The sequence below is a fragment of the Pyxicephalus adspersus genome, chromosome 5, assembly GCF_032062135.1.
Source record: "Pyxicephalus adspersus chromosome 5, UCB_Pads_2.0, whole genome shotgun sequence".
Taxonomy (NCBI): Eukaryota; Metazoa; Chordata; class Amphibia; order Anura; family Pyxicephalidae; genus Pyxicephalus; species Pyxicephalus adspersus.
The window spans coordinates 30,072,882-30,081,754 of record NC_092862.1 but is presented as its reverse complement, the minus strand read 5'-3'; the positions used below and the strand labels follow the sequence as shown (position 1 = coordinate 30,081,754).

Below are 8,873 nucleotides of genomic sequence, written 5' to 3'. Positions count from 1 at the left end.
TAATTATATGATAGTAACAAAAAATTTACTTTCTAGCTATCCACATGATTTATACCATATTTTGATATTCCTAATTCACAAATCTGGTCTAAATTTAGAATCTACCCATTTCTCTATGTCTATGGGGGTTCCCACTGTGAACTTATGACAGACTATGGGCCTGATTTATTAAAGCTCTCCAAGACTGGAGAGGATGCACTTTCAGTGATGAAGCTGGGTAATCCAGCAAACCTGGAATTAATTTCTTAAAAGTCATTTGCTATTTGTTAGCAAATGTTTTTCATCCTGGACTAGATCTATTCCAGGTTTGCTGGATCACCCAGCTTCAGTGGTGAAAGTGTATCCTTTCCAGCCTTGGAGAGCTTTAATAAATCAGGCCTTATAAAAAAGGCAGCTGCATCTTACATGAGCTGCAGGGGTTCTTGTAACTTCTGTGTAATCTTCCCTGTAAAAAGGACACAAATATTTATAATCATATTGTATAAAATAGTAAAGTCCTAGAGTTTGTGTTGAGACTCTCTAAAAATATGCTATACTTTCCTTTTTATAAACTGAACATTGCCTAGATAGATAGATATTGTATAGGGTGCCTGTTGTCTACAAACCATACAGGAATAAGTATTAGCCAAGCACGTTACACACCAAGCAAATACCAATCACATTTGAGGTGTCAACATTAATGAATGGCAAACCAGCACAACAAGGATGCATTATTGGTTTATCTTCAAAGTTTATGTGTTAGAGTTTAAGCCAAAAGACTGGGAACAGCTGGGTAGGCTTTTATTCACATATAACTATATTTCATCTTTTGATATAAACTTATAATAAAAAAATCTTCCTTTAAGTTATTTTATTATACATAGAAAACAGTGATTAGCATGGGAATATGACTTCTTACTTGTCATTGAATTTTCATTTCTACTGTCATGGCCTCATGACTACTGATATCTAGAAGTGGCTGGTCCAATGCCTTTAAATTAAAGAGCCAACCTACAGAACATCTGCCAGGACCAAAAAAAACAATTCCCACCATCTTGCAAATGGAATTCTGGCCTAGCGTTTTCCCACAGTGACCAGAATAAAACCCATCACCTCATACTTAAAAGAATATCATGCAGCACATACTTTTCATCCGAAATTAGATGTATTCTGTTTATCAAACACCTACCATATTACTTTAGAAACTCATCAACCTCATGCTATAAACTGACCTTTTTTTTTACACATGCTGGAAAAAAGTTAAATTGTCCCATATACCACTACCCTAGTACAATACTCTCATGTACCTTGTGAAGGAGCTGGGCCAAATCACAAAGAAAGAATAAGTCACACCCATACTGGGCATATAAATTAATTGGGGAGGGGATTATTTAAACCCAAAATTAAAAAGGTAATATATTGCACATGTGCTAGCTGTGTTTTTTTCCAGGCTTCCTTTTTAATTTGTAACCTGATGTTAACCTTATGCTAAAACCCAAAACTCTTGCAATAAGGGTAGGGGAAATATGTGAAGTAGGACTTTTGAGGTACTACAAAATATTAAAAAATTAATTTATTTCATGTTATTAACATTAAATGAAACATTATTCAACAGGATTTGGCATATCAAATTCACTGCTAACACAGTGGTACAGTTCTATATTGATTTTAGTTAACTTCAAAACCCAATTTTCAACAATTGAAAACTTTCTTCAAAGCTTATCCTCTATTTCCATCTCTTGACGCATTTCGCAGAACCTGTCTGCCTCATCAGGAGTGCTGCACAGACGAGGCACATAGCGTAGTTTCCTCTAAAAAGAGAAAATTATTGTTTTATGTATTAATTACATTTCTTTGATGAATAAATTACATTACTATGAAACTTTGAATTAAATATTATTTTTATTCTGATGACAATAACACATTTTTTTGTGACAACACTTTCCCACTGTACTATGGATGTACAACACTGGCACCCTGGGTACAATCCTGATCAATAAACACTTCTTCTGTCTTACATTAAATATATGAAAGAAATATTTTGTGGTTCATAGAAAAAAACTGAGAAGTCTGATATATTTGTTCCGTCCTCAGGAAGTGATGAGAACCTTTAGTCTAAAATAATGAAAACAAATGCAGCTACTGCATCTAAAAACTGGAAAACCACAATATATTACAATTTTGTTCATGTTTATTTTTTGTCAGTTTGGGTAGGTAGGCTTAGTTTGACAATATCATGTAAATATTGTACATAAATATTGTTTATTCATAAAGACTTGCAGTAATGGGAGTTGACTTTTAAAAGATAGAAAGAAAAATACACTACAGCACAGTGTGTACTATTCTAAAATGAATATCTCCCATTTCAACAATGAAATGTTGAAAGCACCTTGTTTAATTTCATAGGGTTTGTTACCATTAGAAGACTTTAATGTCATAATGTTTTCTCTGTAATAATCAGAATCACACCTTGTAACCCAATTATAACCTAAAATGGCCTTGTATTTAGGTTGCATTGTGCTCAGAAATCCATGCATGTTAGCACATACGCAGTCTAATGCACTTAGCTGCTCATTATCTGCTATTACAACAATACTGTATTTCTTCAGTGGTCGAGTTGCACTAAACTTTGCCCCTTTTAGTTATAAGTTGAGTGGTTCTTTTTTTTATCATACGTAATGCTGTCTGATATGAAGAAATCCAAATCTTCTTATTTCTTTCATTTTAACACTTCTGATTCTGTGGCTTCTTGTTTAGTCCCAAAGTTGAATCAGGAATGACAGGGATTATAGTTTACAATGACAGTGGCCCTCTCCCCCATAAACACTAATATTCTTTATTTCTTTATAAAGCATCACAAGTCTTGTTCTCTGGATCTGCAGCTGTGAATGTGCTTTTTAATGAAAAATTTCATACCACTATGTAGAACAGTGTTTTTTAACCAGGGATCTTTTAGTGGTTGCTAAGGTTTTCTTGAGCAATGAGAAATTTGTGGTCTCAGGTCAACTTAAGTGACATCAATGATCCTTTTGGCTACCTGTTCGGGTGGAATTATTACCCACTGACCAGTATGATAATGTACTCTGAGCTATGGATATAGAATTTATAGAAGGGGTTCACTAAGACCTGAAAGTTATTTCAAGTGTTACCCCATGGTAAAAAGTTTGGGAAAAACTGATGTAAAATATTATAGGATCTCATTTTGCTATAACCAAATTTTTAGTTACAGATAGTTCTACCTGGTTGTTGTGGATTCATCTTGTTACTGTCTCTTCTTTGAAAGTACCATACATCATCATGTCACAGGCATAAGAGACCGAAGAAGAGGATACTCTTGTTTACAGTTCTTTTACTTTTATTTAATCAAATTTAAGTCCTAGAAAACTTTAAAATAACTCAAACTGGCCAACAAAATATTTTAGCAGACTTCGCGTTTCCAAAGGTACCTGTTAAGGTTACCAAATACCATTTAAAGCTCTTCTATGTCCTGCCTTGCCTCTGATTCTAGTTAATGAATTATTACTGCCACATTTAGGCAAACGTTATCCATGTGGGCACTACTTTTATACAATTAATTTGAGTTGTCAAAAGTCTGAGCTCTTTGTAAAAATAAGGATTCTGGTTGAGGTTTTTTATACTGCAAGTAGGTTTAAGAGTTCTTTCTGTAGTTTATTCTCTAATTTATAGAGCCAACCAGTTACATAACATTTTACAGAGTACAAGTAGTCCCCGAGTTAAGGGGACATTCGACATATGGACAACACCTAGATATGAACAGGGCTTCCCCGATCAATTCTGTGCAAGACAGAGGCTTGATGGGGGGGAGTTGGGCGGTTTGCATGCCTTGTTGGGTGGTTTGCATGCCTTGCTGAAGAAGTCTTTTGCTAAACACAACTGAGGTTGTGGGTGATCTTAAGAACTGAGCTCTTCTGCAAAATCTTGTAACCCTTTAATGACCAACCCTTTAATGACCAAGAAACTCTGCAGCTGATTCTTTTTGCATATCAAAGCACAATATGCTCCAGAAGTTAATGAAGGCTCCGTGAATTAGGATTTTTTTTTTTGCTTTGTGATTAACTGACCGGATTTTATACAGTAACTGACACCACACTGCCAAATAATATGTTGAGACAAACATCTGTTCAAATCGTATTTATTAAAATAATGTACCTGTTCCAACTTACATACAAATTTAACTTAAGAACAAACCTACACTTCCCATATTGTATGTAACCTGGGGACTACCTGTAGAAAGAAAAAGTCATCTCAGTCCTACATTTCTCCAACAAGCAGTTCCCCAATTATTCATATCAAACTCAGATGTACACGTTTGTGAAAACTCAGGACCAACAATTGCAATGCAAAGAAAGCCCAGCATGCAAGGTACCATACAAGCATTATACCATACCCAAAAGGTCTGCGGGTGCATAGGCTTTTGTAGCTTTTTTATACATCTCTGTTAACTTTAAAGGTACATCCAATGTAATGTTCATACATTTTTACGAATATTTGTATGATCAAAATGCAATCTGGTGATCCGTACTATGGGCATAATCATTTATGTAACACATGTATGCATAATGTTGAAAGTCAACTAGTTCATACAAGGGAAGCTGTCTTGGGCATTTTATTTACCTTTTTATTCATATTTAGTAATAGCTAACCAGATTCCCAAAGCCAGTGTTTGAAGTATAGAGTGTCCCATTTCTACTACCCTTCCCTGTAAATCTCTTTGACCAGGTTAAGGGCAGTTCTCCTTGGTTTTACGATCAACTGCTATTGTTTTATATTTTGTCTCCTGTGATTTACTGTGTATAGACTCTTCTTCTACAGCATAGATTAGGGCATAGGCAAAGACAATCATTTTCCCATACCTCCCACTGAGTCAACAAAAGACACCATGGTGTTTAAATAAGAAAGCCCATCCCACTCAAAGCTTTATTGAAGATATCTCATTAATCAAAATCACCCTGCTGATCTCTAACAGGGTCATGGGGTTTACCTATCTAAGGGATTATTGCTGCTAGTTCCCCAGGAAACAGTAAACTGGATATACATAAATATTACATAATAATACAATGTATTCTCTTTGTGGATTCCCTTTTACCCAAAGAAATCTTTACTTTTTGGGAAATGTAGTATTGGAAGGTATAACAATAACTTAATAAATGGAATGAGCTTTGTAAATGATTTATTACCAATCTCACCCTTTATGTAGCCTCGTAAAATATCTATTGAGCCAAATTGGAGGAGCTGCCAATTTCTTCTAATTTCCATAGACCGTTCCAATTATTTTATATTATTCCAAGAATGAAATAAAGAAAGAGAGATAACATTGATCAAACACAGTACAATACTACCAGAGACAAATGCATTGATTCAGTAGAGTAAGGCTAGGTACGCACCTGCAATAATTGTCGTTTGAAAACGAACGATAAACGATTATTAACAATATTTGTGAACAATCGTATGGTGCTTGATTATGTACATGCTGATAACAATACGATCCTTCAAAGATGTACACATGCTAGATGTGATCGTTTGAACGATACAGGACGTGACGTGTACGGGAGGAAGTGATGTACAGGAAATGACAGGTCTGAGAGTTATTATTAAAAGAATGTGTGTACGAAATATCGGTCTTTCGAACGATAATTTGGCACACTGCTCCTTTATCTCTCTCTGTGAAATATGGCTTTCCAAGCCCTCTCAAGGAAGAAAAAAGTAGCTTTTATCCGTATATATATATATATATATATATATATACACATACACAGACACACAAGTTACGCTTATGCATATATATATATATATATATATAAAATACATAAAAACATATATGCACAGTGAATCGCTCAGAATATTCAAGATCACTGTCCGACTGTACATGTTCGTTTCCAGTGACTTTCCTCGCTCGTCGGTGCACTTTTTTTGTTAACGATTTTCAGACAACGATCGTTGGTTACCATTGATCATTATTGCACGTGTGTACGTAGCCTAAGGTCAGAAAACAGCATGCCAATGGATTGAACATTGAAGAAGGGATATCCTCATTTCTCTGTTTTCAATTGCAAATTTGTACTGAGCAGAGGAAAAGAGGAACAAACCTTCCATAGCTTTACACCAAATCTAAACATAAAGAAGTCATAAAAGCTATGGGAGCAAGTGAATCCTTAAAATATCTGAATATTGAGACTGCAGACAGACAAAGAATTCACTGGTATGAGAAATATGAGGCTAGAGACCCTTCCACCCATACTCTCATCATACATACCCTGAGCCTACTGAAAAGAAAACAAAATCTCTGGGTGTCCATGTCTGTATAGACCATACCCCGTTCAACTGACTGACACTGAAATATTTCCTTTTCATCCTATAACCAAGTCCTCAAGGAATTTGCACATATTTTTAGTATTTTTTGGCAACAGACAAAAAGTAAATTTAGTAATATGTGGATTACAAAGCGTCAGGCTCTTATTGTAAAAAATCTCAGCCCATATGTATTCTTGAAGACAAGAGTAGGGCACCCCGGGTATAAGTAGTAAGTATACGTGATAAAGTCATTCAACATTATTTTAGGTTTATACCAAGGTGGAATAGTATCAGCAGTTGACATATTCCAGATCTAACTACAGAAAGAAAGATGCAATATATTTATAAAGTGTTTATTTACTCAAAGGCAGTTCAATGACTGTATTTGCCATTCTCACCAATCACATTGCCCAGTTGGAGTAAAAACCATTTGGTGGTTTACTAACGCATGAAGGCTATCCACTCATCTTCTTTGTTGCTTCTCTAATTCAGGTTCATCAGCTGTAAATGGGCACAGCAGGATTTAACTTGACATGAGTGGATAGAGAAAGAACAGAAGGGTTGGTTGTGTTACTATGGAGGAGTGGGGAAATATGCATGAGGTTGGTGAAGAAAAATATGGACAGGTATTGGATTTTGCCCTAGCTATTTCTGGTGATCTTGTCAACCCCCACTTTCTATCCTTATTGCTGTGGTACAAATCCATCCAGTTATTAATGGCTAAGAATTTTCACTTATACTTACACCGTGAGTATACTACGGGATGTGGAAAATACTAACTGGTATATCACAAACAACCTGAATATTCCTTCATCTTTTTGAAGGTTCTCTATTGAAGCTAGTAAGGAGGAAGAAAAGAAAAATAAGTTATAGAACAATATAGCTGTTGGTGGGTTAAGGCTAATGATGCAAAAAATTGTGTTCCTGCTGTTTTATACCCTAATTTCCTAACCTTATACCATACCACTACAAAATATGGATGACATTTAGCTACAAAGGGTCTGCGGATAAAACAGTGAGTAGCAGCAGCAGATGCTGTGTGATGGAACACTGGCAATTATTAGGTAAATTGTTGGGTGTAAAGGGGAAGAGGACAGAATAATATGATGGCTTTGTGTATTTGTCTATGTAGAGCCAAAGTTTTAAATGTACTTAAGGCCCCAACAAAGCATCTGCATCATAATTATACACAGTGTATCATGGATATGTTATATACCAGCTGTCGCCAACAAGTGGTCCACGGCTCTGGCCAGCGCGCCCCCTAACGGGATCAGGAGAAGGATATATGTAGTGGTCTTTGGTCTCGAAAAGGTTGTAGACCACTTTTATATACCCTCCCTATCTGAACTTCTGTGGCCGGAGCCCCCAAACCAGGCCAATTATTACCAACTCCAAACTCAAATGTTCCATTTTTGGTAACACCTTCTTGCTCATTTGATGTTTTTTTTTCTCATCATCTTCAGTCAATTCCTCCAATGCAGCATCACCAATATATTATAATAATGGTAACAGTGTTGTGGGACACTCACCCTCATTACCAAGTCTACAAAATTCTACCCTTTGTGTTTCAAGAAGCATGTGTGAATTTTCTATTCCTGCTCTTTCACACTGCATTGTTCTTCTATGTTCTACTCTATATAATTTAACAAACATTTGGAATGTTTATACAGCTCTTGGAACTCATTTATAACTTCTTTTTGGTACCTAGAAACATTTTCTTGATCCGGACATTTACAGTCAATTGGAGAATGAATGGAAGCCTGCAGATAGTTTGTTGTCACAGTCCAGGGAACTGCAGTGTCTTCTTAAAGATGCCGCCAAGGTTACTACTTTGGTTTCCACTTTCCAACATTTTTCCTGTTGAATGAGGTTGAAGTAATTGACACTTTTATCATCACTTTAATTAGACAATATTAAAAAAAAAATGGATTCTTAACAAAATATATTACTGTTTAGAGACTGTGGTTTTTCTACTGTGTAGACAGAAGACACTTTGGAAATAATTTGTAATACAGTAATATGAAACATATGGGTCCTTTTTTATTTACGCCAAGCGACAGTACATTGTAATTTTGTTGTTTTTTGGGGGTTTTTTTGTCCAGTTAGACTATACAAATGTGTGTTTGACATTAAAATACTTAAAAAACCAGCAGCATAATATTAGGTAATCTGTATGTTAGTAATTGTTAAGTTAGTGTTGCATTTAAAAAATATTTTTTTAAGTTCACCCTTATTATGTCTTGGATATGATGTTGTTTGCATCAATTAATTCTTTACAATACTAAAAATACAATAAATGTACAAAACATACTAAATATATTATGTTTTACCTAACAACACAACACTTATTTTGCTTTACAGTTTCTTATAAGGAGGTGGGAAGGGACAGAGCTTAGCAATGCTGGCATGAAACCATGAAAAGGAAAGTCAATGAGTGTACTAGGGAGATTGTTATGAATAAACAGAATGAAACTTTATAACACCCAAATAGTTATGTTTGAATGGCTGGGTTGAACACTATTGGGTTAACTCAGATGAAAATTCAAGTCAAGTGGTAAAAAAGTCAAGTGGTAAGAGAACAG

General features: G+C 35.3%; 1 protein-coding gene across 1 annotated transcript in view; it reads right to left on the bottom strand.

The window, feature by feature from the left end:
* Positions 1 to 5,785: 5,785 nt before the first annotated feature.
* The window catches only part of PEX2 (peroxisomal biogenesis factor 2), a 34,229-nt gene continuing 31,141 nt past the window's right edge, over positions 5,786 to 8,873 (bottom strand). Inside the window, exon 4 of the transcript XR_011920787.1 lies at positions 5,786 to 8,148. The gene's annotated coding sequence lies outside the window, so the exon portion shown is untranslated. The remainder of the gene's footprint in view (positions 8,149 to 8,873) is intronic.